This window comes from Terrapene carolina, unplaced genomic scaffold, assembly GCF_002925995.2.
Source record: "Terrapene carolina triunguis isolate 2854851 unplaced genomic scaffold, T_m_triunguis-2.0 Scaffold55, whole genome shotgun sequence".
Classification (NCBI taxonomy): domain Eukaryota; kingdom Metazoa; phylum Chordata; order Testudines; family Emydidae; genus Terrapene; species Terrapene triunguis.
This window is the reverse complement of record NW_020664406.1, coordinates 2,263,532-2,276,896: the sequence shown is the minus strand read 5'-3', so window position 1 is coordinate 2,276,896 and position 13,365 is coordinate 2,263,532. Positions and strand designations below refer to the sequence as shown.

Below are 13,365 nucleotides of genomic sequence, written 5' to 3'. Positions count from 1 at the left end.
TGGGACATTTTGTATTTTACCAGTGTCAACCAAAGGCCCACACACAAATGGAGATTCAGTCCTGCCTGTGCTTCTATCCTAGTGCTTATCACAGATTCCCATTTTCAGCTATAGGCTGAGCAAGTGCAGAATGGTGGTTCACTCGACTTTGCTGTAAGCCAACCGCCCTCCCCTCCCCCCTTTGATCTCTGCTTGCAGAGGCAATAAAGTCAGTGTTGTTTCAAATTCATGCATTCTTTATTACTTCATCACACAAAAGGGGGGAATAACTGCCAAGGTAGCCCGGGAGGGGTGGGGGAGGAGGGAAGCAACGGGTGGGTTTGTTGTAGGGGCACACCCTAGAATGGCATGCAGCTCATCATTTCTGTGGGATGTCTGGGGCTCTGAGCCGGAGCAGCCATTTGCCTCTCTGGTTCTTTAGTAGGCTTGCCTGATATTCTAGGCAGGACTGACTCTCCATTAGACAAAACTTAAAGAAGAGAATGACCTGGGGAGTCATTCCCATTTTTGTCCAGGCATCCCCGACCGACCTCACCGAGGCCGGCCAGGAGCACCCATGACAGCAGCAGATGGTACAGTATGGCTGGTAACCGTCTTTGCTAACTTGCAAAGGCAAGGGGATGCTGCTGTGTAGCACTGCAGTACCGCGTCTGTAAGCAGCATCCAGTAGACATACGGTGACAGTGAAAAAAGGCTGAACGGGCTCCATGGTTGCCGTGCTATGGCGTCTGCCCGGGCAATCCAGGGAAAAGGGCGCGAAATGATTGTCTGCCGTTGCTTTCACGGAGGGAAGATTGACTGACGACATTTACCCATAACCACCCGCGACAAATTTTTGGCCCCATCAGGCATTGGGATCTCAACCCAGAATTCCAATGGGCGGGGGAGACTGCGGGAACTATGGGATAGCTATGGGATAGCTACCCACAGTGCAACGCTCCGGAAGTCGACGCTAGCCTCGGTACATGGACGCACACCGCCGAATTAATGTGCTTAGTGTGGCCGCATGCACTCGACTTTATACAATCGGTTGCCAAAAATTGAATTCTGTAAATTCAGAGTAATCCCGTAGTGTAGACATACCCTCAGATAAGACAATACCAAGGTCCTGAGCGTATGTATTAATGAAACATCCTGTGGCAATTTTTTCTTTTGTTTTTAAAAATAATTAACGGGAGAGGGGAGATTACAATGATCTGAAAAAAAAATTAATATGGTTACATCAAACTACTGAAATCATATTATAAATACAAATACTATCAATAGATATTAAATCCCATATCAGTCTTCACATAAAATTACTATTACAGGACTGTTCATCTGAAGATTTCAAATTGATTTACAGCACTATCATCATCTACATTTTACAAACAGAAAGGCTCAATATTTATGTAAGGTTACATAGCCAGTCATGTGCAGAACTCGGAATAAAACTAAGATTCTCATTTAACTCTCTGCTGGAAAAGCAGAAGCTTCTGGCAAAATTCTAGTTTGGTAAATTAGCCTTTGGGCTAATAACCTACCTAAAATCCTATCTGTAATTTCTATATTATTCCACATCTCCTTCTATGTGTTAATCAGCTACCATATTCCATCCCAGAAGGGTCTAAGTTTCAGTGATTGATGCAGGTATCCTTGTATGTAGTATAGATATTTGTTGCATTTGCAAGGCACTTTGAAGTGCTTTTGGATGAAAGGCACGATTATAGAGATAAACACCTACATCTAAATTATACAGTAAAAATAACATATGTAAATTATTGTTCTCATAATAATCATCGGATATCTCTGAATTTTTTTTATAAATTTTGGCCAAGATTTGCAAAAGTGATGAGTGATCTTTGGTGCCTTCAGTTTTCACTACTCAAGTTGAGACATCTGAAAAGGGCCTAATTTTCACAGGAGTGGAGCATCACACTTCTATGACTCACATTCCTTTAACGTGTCAGGTTGCCCCGCCCCCAAAAATCATTTATCATGTTTGCAAATATTGGCTCTTACGTTTTAAATGCAACATTTATAAAAGGAAAAAGTTACTCAGGATTGTACCTCCTTTCCCTCTAATCAGCTGCATTTGCAGATTTTACTTTTTTTGATCATTCAGCTTTTGGGATCCAGCCGCCGTTTGAAAAATCCAACATGAGAAACAATGCAGAATTACTCTAGACCTCTGACACCAATTTCCTTGCAGACTGTCTGATGGGAAAGGCAATATATAATCGACAATCAGGAAAGAAAGACACAAATCTCTCCTCCCACTCTCAACATTCTGACAGACAGCATACAAATAACAATTCTTAACGGCTTGCCATCAAAGTCTGTGGTTTCCTTCAAACCACTGTATTCAGATCCATTTTGGGTCAGGCTATGTTCTGTTATGCAATCCAGGGCTCTTCTGAGAGTACACAGCAAAAGACATTTTTCACTATTAGAAAAAAGTTACTGTTAACAGGCTTCAGTAGGAGTCCCATCATTCTTCTTTGGTTGGAAGTTGGGGGCTAAGACATGATAACTTGTGGGAAGAATGGTACAGAAGAAAGGAAAAATGATAAAGAGGAAACCATAGGATTCCATTAGGGGGAAAACAAACAAAAAAAACACCTGAAGTGTGATATATCACCAGTGATATTCCATTAGAAATGTAATCACCTTTCATGGGTAACAAGAACAGAGGAAACCTTAAGTGCATGAGCCACATGGAAGAACATGTGGACTCACTTATTCAGGCAAATGCAGAATATTGCTCTGTTATATAGAAAAGGGATAGCCAGAATCACACTGAATCTTTGTAAGAAGCTACAGCTGGAGAGCTTCACCTTTTCTCACTATGTTATCTGGAAGTCAGTCTTTAACAATCAATCCTCAGACACATCCCAGAAACCTTTGCAAGAGTTCCCAAAGCACTTCACAGGAATTAGTACTGTGATTAATTGGATACTTTTAGCATGCAATGGGCTGGTGAAAAGTGGCTAAACAAATCAGCTACAACAGGACACAAGGAGTAGAAGCAGGCTCCAGCCTCCAGACAGTTGCAGGTGAGTGGCTCCCCTTGTGGTCCACAGGCTGAGATCTAGTGCTCTACAGAATCTCCCACAAGAGCTGTCTCCCACAGCACACAACTGTAGGCGTTATGGGAGTCTGAGAAGCATTATAGTGGATATGAATATGTTCATGAAAAGATAAACTAGTAAAAGCCTTTGTAAGCAGATTCAGTGAGACAACACCCCTTGATAGTGTTGTATCCAAAGCCATAAAGACGGAAACTCATTACATGCCATAGAGAATGGGAGGAGTGAGGACATGTTTTTCTGTCCGGTTTCGGATCTTTGTCCATAACTTTTTTATTTTTTAAAGTTAGCAGGATCAGCTGCTCTGTTCAGCTTCCATTCTGCCCTTAAATTAAGTCTCTTGTTTAATGCATAATGCACTTGCTTTGCCTTATATTAATTTAGCTTTGTGAAGTGGCTCAGATACTTATCAGTAGCACCTACTTTAAACCCCAAAGGTCTCAAGTTCCTCTTAAGCATATATTGAGAAAAATTCTACCCTTCCCTATGGGAGCTGCATGGTGAGGCAGGAATGGGGTGGTAGTACTGGTGTCAGCCACTCAGGGCCGGTTCTAGGTTTTTTGCTGCCCCAAGCGAAAAAACCCCCAACTGTCGAAGCAAAAAAACCCCCAAAAACCAGAATTCCGCCCCTGGAACTGTGCCCCCCCCCAATCATGTGCTTGGTTTGCTGGTGCCTAGAGCCGGCGTTGCAGCCACTTCTCTGTCATGAGAATCATTCTACTCATGCAAGGCACAATGATTCCAGTCAGAGAGCCACAGTAAATTACCAAGCAAACCTTTCACGAGGAGCACAGCAGTCCTTTGCTCCTGCATACTGTTTATCGCAGTGTGACAGATATGACAATATCCTTATGGAGTTAAGTTAAACCTTATTAAATTACACTTAATACCTTTAGGGTCCATTGTATTGAAAATGTAAATGTTTGTGTACTATTGTGTGATTCTATAGAGCTTCTTTAGCAGAAAGACAGAACTCATGCAATCTCTTATTAGGAACTTTTCAGGACCGTTGGGGATAGTGCATGTGTATTGTGCATTCCTAGGAATATTTAGGGGAATACAAATGACCCACTTCAAATTCATCCTTTTGAAGCTACGCCCTGGGAAGAGAAACCAATTGTATACCTATTACCCGCTCCTGAGAACTCCAGTTCAAAGACCTCTGAACTGTGTAAATGATGGACTAAACTTCTCATGAGTGTTCTTGTTCTGAGCAAAGAATATTTTTAATATATTTTTTGTAGTCCTTTTACTTTAATAATCAAATATACTTGCTTAGAAGAATGGTGTGGTAGCTTAACTGTGGGCAGTGACGCTGCTATTAGTCTCTGAAGATAAAGCAAGCAGGTCTGCTTAGGCAATCTGTCTTTGTCTAGGAATAAAACAGCGAAGACAGGAAGCTGTTTAGCATGGCAATACCCGGCCAGAAGGGAGAGAGACAAGTCTCCACCCAAGAAAGGCAATGACTAGGGAACTGGAAGCCTGTGACTGTGTGCCCTTGCTGAATCACTAAAGGAAAATACAGGTGCAGTTGCCTGAATTACAACTTACAGTATATGTAATTGCCAGCTGGAGCTCTGGGCTTCTGGTCTTACCTGCAGACCACGCCCCCTTGGAGCTGTGAAGTGCCAGCTGGCATGGTAGCCAGGCACTTCTTAGACTGCCTTGAGGCTAGGAATAGACTCTATAATGCTATTTATATGGGAGGGAAGGGGAGAAAGTCCCTATGCCCCTCTTCACCCCTTACTGTAACTTCACAGAAGAGGGATGAATCTAGCACTAAATAATTAATTCTGCCCTTCATCTTTGATGGCTCCAGAACTAATTTTTGTAAGAAAAAAAACTCTCTATGGCTAGGAAGGATTTTTAAAAAGTCGATCCACTGCAATAAACAGCTGAAAGGTTAATTATCTCTATGCTGGAAAATGTTAACGTTTAGACCAAGGAAACATGTTTTCGTAATTTCAGAACAAATAAATGTCAGCATTCCTGGAAGAGATCACAATGTTTTCAACTTGTTTGTTTTGTACTTGGTGGATATTCTATACTAACAATGAATTTGTTTAAAGTTACCGGTCTACGAAAATGATTACCAAGTCCCGTAAGGTTCTGATCACCCTCATCTCCAGATGGCTAATGGGATTCAGGGCACTAACCACCCTTTAGGAGCTATATGTTACAGAGATGGGCCTGAGCTGCAAAGCTTGCATTTGGATCAAGACTTCTCTAAAGATCAAAACTCCTCTAAAATTTAGGTATCTCTAATGCAGTATGTTAATGTTAACAGTACTGTCTGCGTTAGCCATTTGCAATTGATCCATGTTCATAACTTTCTATTATTTATATTAGGCATAACACGTAAAAGCATGGCAAAGCATCTTTTACATTTTAAGTAATTTTGAGGGTGAATGTAAATTGTGTATTTATACTTTTATACCAAAAACCTGAATAGAAAGAATACAGCTCACCAAAAAAATAAATAAATGAAATAAAATAAAAAAAGCAGTTTAAAAATATACAACCAGCATAAGCTGGAAGTAAATGTAGAGAGAAGAAACAGATGTCCATTTTATACCTTTTAATGTACTGATGTGATGAAAAATTACTTTTTTCTAAGCAAATACCAAATAGAGGCTATATAGAGACTAATTTATCAACCTAATTCTTTGCATTTACTTAACACCATTACAAGTGAGTATTTAAAGCACTTTACAAACATTAATTAAGGTATTATCATACTCATTTTGCAGATGGGGAAAAAAAAGATGTTAAGTAACTCGTCCAAAGTTCCACACAGCAAGTCTGTACTTCTACTCCCAGATCTACTCAGAAAACTACAGTATCAGAGGTAGCACTGAGTAGTAGGGATGAATAGTGAGATAGTTCAAAATTAGTTAGGGTTTTCAAAACTAGGGAGGACTTAAGTACTCCAGGATCTCACAAAACACAGTAATCCTCAGATTCAGTTCAGCATTGCCAAGTCCAAGGTAATGCTGTGACCCAAGAACCTCTAACTAAAAGATAACTAAAAGGTAACTTTAAAAAACTAATTAAAATACTTTGCATAGTGTATCAAAAACTCCATGCTACTGAAAATCTTCCAGGCAAATAAGCTTAGTAAGATTTTAAAAATAAGAGTAGTATCTACAGTTGCACTAAAATTAGAAGGTCTGTCAAATCTCAAGCTTCAGAACACAAGGTGACACCAGTATGGAGTCAGAATGAAATTGTACCATGAATCATAGACCTGCAGAATCTGGGACAGCATAGTGATTTTACATGCACCTCTGAAGCAACTGGTACTGGACAATTCTATACACAGGATATTGGACCAGATGGTGTCTTGGTATACTCTGGTAGGACAATTTCTATTTCTGTATTTTTAAATCCATACAATACCTACATTATCATAGGCTTCCTTTTTTATTGGATAATGTCCCCAGTGGACCTCAGTGTGTCCTTCTGGGCCACTATAGTCTATCATCTAAATATGAACTATAGTTATATGTACCAAATGTGAAAATGAATATTAATCCAGTAGATTATTACAATAGCTATTATGATCTATCATGTAAATATGCTTTTAGACAGTTTTAAAGTGGTGGATAATTGATATTGCATATTTCAGCTTTTCTGGTCTTTTGACTGCTAGCCCAATTGCTGGGGATGGTTTTGAAGTAAATCCAGTTTCAACCCAGGGAGAATATTTTACGGCTGAGTTTTAACGCTGGACTGATAGAAGTAGATGGATGAGCCTCGCTAGTTTGAGGTTTTAGTAACTTCACATATTTTGGGGTTCTCAAATCTATTTAAAGTTCATGCATATTATCCCTGTAATTTAAATCCATGCTTCCCCTCCCACACAAGGACAATTCAATTTTTTTTAAAAAGTGATTTTCTAGCTAAAGAGATATCTGTTCTATAAATTTGAGATAGAACCCAACATTCTAGGTTAGCACAAAGTGGGTGACCTGTATATGACATATATAATGCCTACTTGTAGTTATTTATTACTTAATTAGATTTCTCTTCTCACCCTCACAGTCTAAAGATTTCAATCTTGTCTCCTCTGTGAACCAGTTTCACTTTGTTTCTCCGCACATGGATTTTATTCTCTGCCACCATTCTGCTCTTTCCTCCCAATTTGCAATCTTTTCTAGAGCAAGCAGAATGCATACCCTATAGTGTTGGAGTCAGAGTTGAAATTTCAAATCCACGATATTCCCATATGTAAAAAACGAAGCAAACGGAGGGCTTGTCTTCACTAGGAGGTAAGTCCAGCTAAGTTACATCACATTTGTCAGGTCTATGTACTTCCTCTAACCAGAAAAATCACCTTGTGTGCTTGTATCCTTTACTGGAATTGCTGCCTCACAAAAGGGGCAATACTTAAAGCCAGGAGACTTCAACTTCTCTGATCAGAGAAGAAAAAATACAAAAAGAACAACTTCCAAAAGGCTGTCGATTTATCTGCCAATGATAAACTACCTAACTAATGCTAATACACACACAATTATTCACAGCTAAGGAAAACAGAAGATGCGGACACCGAGGAGTTCGGTTTTGCAGCCATGGGTGATGAGAAGGAACTGAGTGGCAGTTGGGCCCGCTCTGCCCTTTACATCCTCAGTCACAGGGCTGTAAGGATGCCCAGGACACAAACACAACCTGAAAGGACACTGCTAGCCAAAAGACACTGATCTTTGGTGTATGCATGCCAAGAGTGGAATGCCAATGCATGAGCGATCCAGGAACCATCTTCATTACTAGCATTTTTTTGGGTTTTTTGGTCATTTTGAGGGCTATGAGACAAAAGCGAAACATAGAGAGCTTCTCATTCACTGAAGAGAGTAAGTTGTGCTATTTTGTGTGGGAGGAAAGGGAGAGAAGAAATGGGACCTTCGCCGGCTTTTACAAACCACTGTGTAATCTTCAGAGGCTTGCTCGATTACTGGGGTTGATGAAAAGGGCCAGAAGCCAGCCAATAGTCTTCAAAAGACCCTGATATAAATTATTAATTTAATGCAGAAATATTAGTCTTCCGTTTATTTGACCAAAGAAATGAAAAGCTCCAGAGCACTAAAGCACACAGCTCATTAAAAGGAGGCCTCTATCCTCTGATAGCTCTTGTCAAGCCGTCTCTGCTCTTCTGGTGATCTTTGCAGAGAAACTACAACTGGGACTCTGCCAGGTCAGCAGTTAAAGGTAATCTCAGAGAATCCCTCAGCAAACTGTAATGTACTCAGGATGAAGAACAAGGAGTTCAGGGACTGAACTAATTGTGTTTTAATTTGTGTAATACTAGCCAGCAAACAGGGTTTCAGTGTTATTCCACTGTAATTCACCTCTTGCAGAAGCAAAACAAAAACACAACAGAAAAATATCCCTGTTAAAGAACCAAGCTCTAAAAGTATTTGTGTTTGTATTGCTTGATCTGCATTTTTTGGGGGGGAGGAGGCAGGGGAAAGGAAGCACAGTATGGCAAGAAAAGAGAAAATAAGGAGATGTACCATACATTGGCTTTTATACAATCTAATCAGGAGGTATGGGAGCAATGTGACAGACTGTGGTAGAAGATGGGATCTGTTGACTTCTCCCTACCCCACTACAAATCTGCCCCCTTTATCAATTAATATGGCAGGCAAAGAGGGATGGAGAAAGGATCAGACAAGATAACTGGCCATCTGATTATTCTATATCCAGGACATTTCGAAATGGTGGTAGTTCCTATTTTAGTATTTATACTAGGGGTGGGCAAATTTTTTGGCCTGAGGGCCACATCTTGGTATGGAAATTGTATGGAGGGCTGGCTGGGGCAGGAGATTGGGGCGCATGGGGGGATGAGGGCTCCGGCTGGGTGTGCAGACTCTGGGGTGGGGCTGGGGATGAGGGGTTTGGAGTGCAGAAGAGTGCTACGGGCTGATATCAAAGGGTTTGGAGGGCGATCAGGGGTGCAGGGTCTGGGCGGCGCTTACTTGAAGCGGCTCCTGGAAACAGCGGCCCGTACCCCCTCCAAAGGCGGGGCCACACCGCGCTGCGCACTGCCCCATCTGCAGGTACTGCCCCCGCAACTCCCATTGGCTGGGAACCACGGCCAATGGGAGCTGCAGAGCCGGTGCTTGGGGTGGGGGCAGCGTGCAGAGTCCCCTGGCTGCTCCTGCTTCTGGGAGCTGCGCGGAGCAGAGCAAGGCAAGCCCCCGACCCTGCTCCCCGGCTGGAGCACCGGAGTGGGGAAAGCTCCCAACCACGCTCCCCGGCGGGAGCTCGAGGGCCGGATTAAAAGGTCTGACAGGCCGGATGTGGCCCATAGGCCGTAGTTTGCCCATCCCTGATTTACACATTTACAAATGTACAACTGTCTCCAGAAAGTACACAAGAAATTCATTCAAAGACAGGAATAACCTTCCTTCACTACTCCCTTGCCGTCTTTTTAACACTGCATGTGAAAGGGAGCAAAAGAAAATTTCCTGCTTATACTTTCCCATACTGCCTTTTCAGGGTATTTTTAATTGTTCTGATTAAAAATTTACTTTGTTAAATACCACTGAGAAGTTCATTTCTGGTTTCCAGTTTTATATATTTCTTTCATGTAACAGGACCTGAAGAAGAGCTCGGTGTAAGCTCAAAAGTACGTCTCTCACCAACAGAAGTTGGTCCAATAAAAGATATTACCTCACCCATCTAGTCTCCATGTAACAGGGTCGTGACCATTCCTGCTCTCTGTTCTTGAACCCTCGTCTTCGCCCTCGGCTTGATTTGGACCTCGCCTCTTGACCCACACACTGAAACCTGAACTGGACTCTGATCCTTGGTATTGATCCCTGCTCAGGTGTGTCTACTTAGTAACTAGGGAGGGCTGGCTCTGCGGCCTCTAGCCCTTAAAGGGGAAAGTAGCACTGTTACACTTCATACCTTCCTACTAATCTCACAGGGAGAATTTTTGTGTCAAACTTAAAATTGGGGCCCAGATCCCGTACTGGAAAAATTTATCCACAGGAGACTGAACAAACTTTTCAGAACACATGATTCCATGGTGTCCTGCACCATTATGGAGTATGCAAAGGGGCTGGGCTGAGATGTGTTGCTCAGGCAGGAAAGGGCACGCAAAGGTGGCTTTAACCAGAGAAATACAGAGACTCTGACTTCTGGGTTCAATTCTAGGTTCTGAAGGGAAGTGTGTTCTAGTGGTATAGATCCTTCTGCCCCTGTGCCCACAACCTGCCACCAGCCTCTTCTCCACCTATCCACCCCTGCCATCAGCCAGGCCAATAGGATGTTCCACCAATCATGGGCTGTCCTGGCCATACCCATTCCTCCCAAGACATATCACTTGTACTAGGAGCTGCTACAGTGGCTATATGTCACCGGAGGACTTCCCTGTTCAGATGCAATCCTCCAGAGGTGGCTATGCTGGTGCACTTTCCAAACTGCCACACTGTACTGGAGCCACTACACTCTGCAGTTTATTTAGCAACACTAGTTTAAAACTTTTAAGTCTGAGAAAACACATTGCTGGTATAGCCTTCAACTCATTTTCTAAAGATCAGCATTCAGTCACTTCTGTTTTAGAACAGAATCATAGAATATCAGGGTTAGAAGGGACCTCAGGAGGTCATTTAGTCCAACCCCCTGCTCAAAGGAGGACCAATCCCCAGACAGATTTTTGTCCCAGATCCCTAAATGGGCCCCTCAAGGATTGAACTCACAACCCTGGGTTTAGCAGGCCAATGCTCAAACCACTGAGCTACCCCTTTTAGACATCTCTTTTAAACAGTATGAATTCCTACGTATTGTTCTCCCAACCTTTCCTTATTGTTACCCATAATGATACAGGATAAAATTGAGAGGTTTTTTTTGTTCTAAACTGATTGTTTCACCCATGTCATGTCTTCTGGTTTTAAAATGAGACAGTTCAGCTTATTTTCTATTATATATATATATATTGTCAACTTTATTTCACTTTGTGGTCTCTGTTGGAAGTTTGGGCATTATTGATTGATGTTTCTTTTATTATTTCAGGCATGTGCATTCTCATTATCTTCACTGGAATATCATCTCTGCATGAATGCATTACTGATATTAATGTCTCAGCAATTTCATATACTCTTCTTACTGGAATGTTTTGGATGGCAGCAATTTTGCTTACTTAGGAGAGGCATACATCTTTCCTCTATTTGCCTGCTTTTTGGACAACATTTTTTTCCTCTGTGAAAACCCATTTCTTTTGCGAAATTAGCAAAGTCTTGACCATAAAAGGAGGACCACATTCTGATTTAACTATTGATGGAATTTCAAAAATATTGGATAGATTATCTCATACAACAAGTACTGAATTTATGGACGTGGATAGCACCATTGTTACTGCAGAACATCTGGAAATGTTTACCAACTGCTGTCCACTCAGGAACGTTCCATAAAATTCTAAGTATTCACAACCCTTTTTGATTTTGAAAACATTTGCATGAAAACATTTTTGTTCACCAGCATGTTGGAGAAAAGGGAAAATGTCACAAATACTTGTGGAAATATGTATTAATGAAGTATTTGCACAGACATCTTGCATTATGGATATGCAAGTAGTCGTTCAATCGGTTAGCAGAAACAACAACATATGACTGAGGGGACTAGTCATAGCTCAATACTGAAAACAATATTCACAATGAATAGTTTTGCAAGCAATCCATTGAATAGACAAATATGTTCACATAAGCTATTAATCAAGTAATTTTGAATTGCAAATACATTCATAAAAATCGAAATGTGCTGCAGATAATTTACAAGCAGAAAAAGGATGTGGAAGGCTCTGATCCAAATAAAAAGGACAAGGTGGGAGCAGCACACATGGGGGGAGGAAAAGAGACCCTATGCAGGAACCTCTAGCCTTTACATGCTACAGAGATCATCACCATCAAAGCTCCTACACCCTAGCATGCAAGAGTTCTAGATGGCAATAGGCTGGGAGGTCCTGAGACAAGGACAGCTGGGCCACGACTAGGCCATGGTGCCTGAAGTGAGGGAACATGCTGGGTGAGGGGACTACTGCAGCCTCAAGGCTGCACTAGTAGCCATAGAGCAACATGGAGACAGAGGACTCTTCCATCCCCCAGCCTCTGTAGAGACCTTAGCTCACCCCCTGCTGCATGATGGGAGTTCAGAATTTTGCCCAAAGAGAATGGTTAGTAACAAAGGCAATACCACATTTTTAATCACAGTATCCTGAGAAGATAGCAACCAACACAAAAACTGTCAATGGAACAGACATTGTACCTAGAGTAAAAACATAGAATTAGCATATAGGAAGTTAGACTAGTTCTGGACAGGTCTTTCCCATTTTTACATAACAACTTTCTGATGCTTCTTTTATTGTAGCAACACTGATATGAAGACTGGCAATTAAAATGTATTTTCAGCAACATCAATGCGCCTAGTTTTCAGGTCTATACATTGTCTTGTGATAACTGACAATGAGGTGCATGGCTGCAACAAACTTGTTCTTCACAGTCTCCATAGTTAATAATCCTATTTCTCTTTATGGTGAGGTGCACTCATTATCTGATCATAGACTATATTGTTCTCCTGGATATTTGACTTTCAGTCTGGAGGTATTAATTGAAAATCCTGTTCACAGCAGGAGACATCACTTAAATGTTAGGAACGCTTAGGGACTAGAAATGCAGAGATTGTAGATGACTCCATAAATTCAAGTGCTACATCCGTTTCTTTGCATAAATGAAATTCTGTTTCATACAACGCCAAGCCCACTTTAAGGAAAATGCCAACAATCAACCAAAACTTATTCACCTGTTGAACCACGATAACTACCAGGCCAGAAAAATAATTGATCCATCCAGCATACAATGTACAACAAATTCAAGAGAACAATGGGGTCAAATGTCTGATTGTGGTAGGAAAAGCCTGCAGGATGCAGGGCATAAACTGATTATCAGCTAGGTTTAGGTCAGAAATTTCCCTTCACCCCTGAGATAATATTGCACAATTAGATTCACAGCCCCATCAACCTACAAGAACAAAAGAAGACCGAAAATAAATCATTTTTAAAACCCAATTTTTAAAATGGTTTCAGCTCATGAAATTTTACCTCTTACCCTCCTTGAAAGGGCATAAGGTAGTTTAAACTGTGTGAAGGATGATTTCAAAAATAGTTTTATCTGCAACATCGGGCACTTGTCACTGTTAGAGATAACAGACTATATTAGATGGACCACTCTTTTTTTCCAGTATGATAATTTCTGTGCTCCTATTCTAACAGGAAGGAATTCTGATGCCTGGCAGTGTG

General features: G+C 41.3%; 1 protein-coding gene across 1 annotated transcript in view; it reads right to left on the bottom strand.

Annotated features, from left to right (window-relative positions):
* LOC112118941 (phenylalanine--tRNA ligase, mitochondrial) overlaps positions 1-13,365 on the bottom strand; it is a 377,335-nt gene that overhangs the window by 105,058 nt on the left and 258,912 nt on the right. The window lies entirely within an intron of this gene.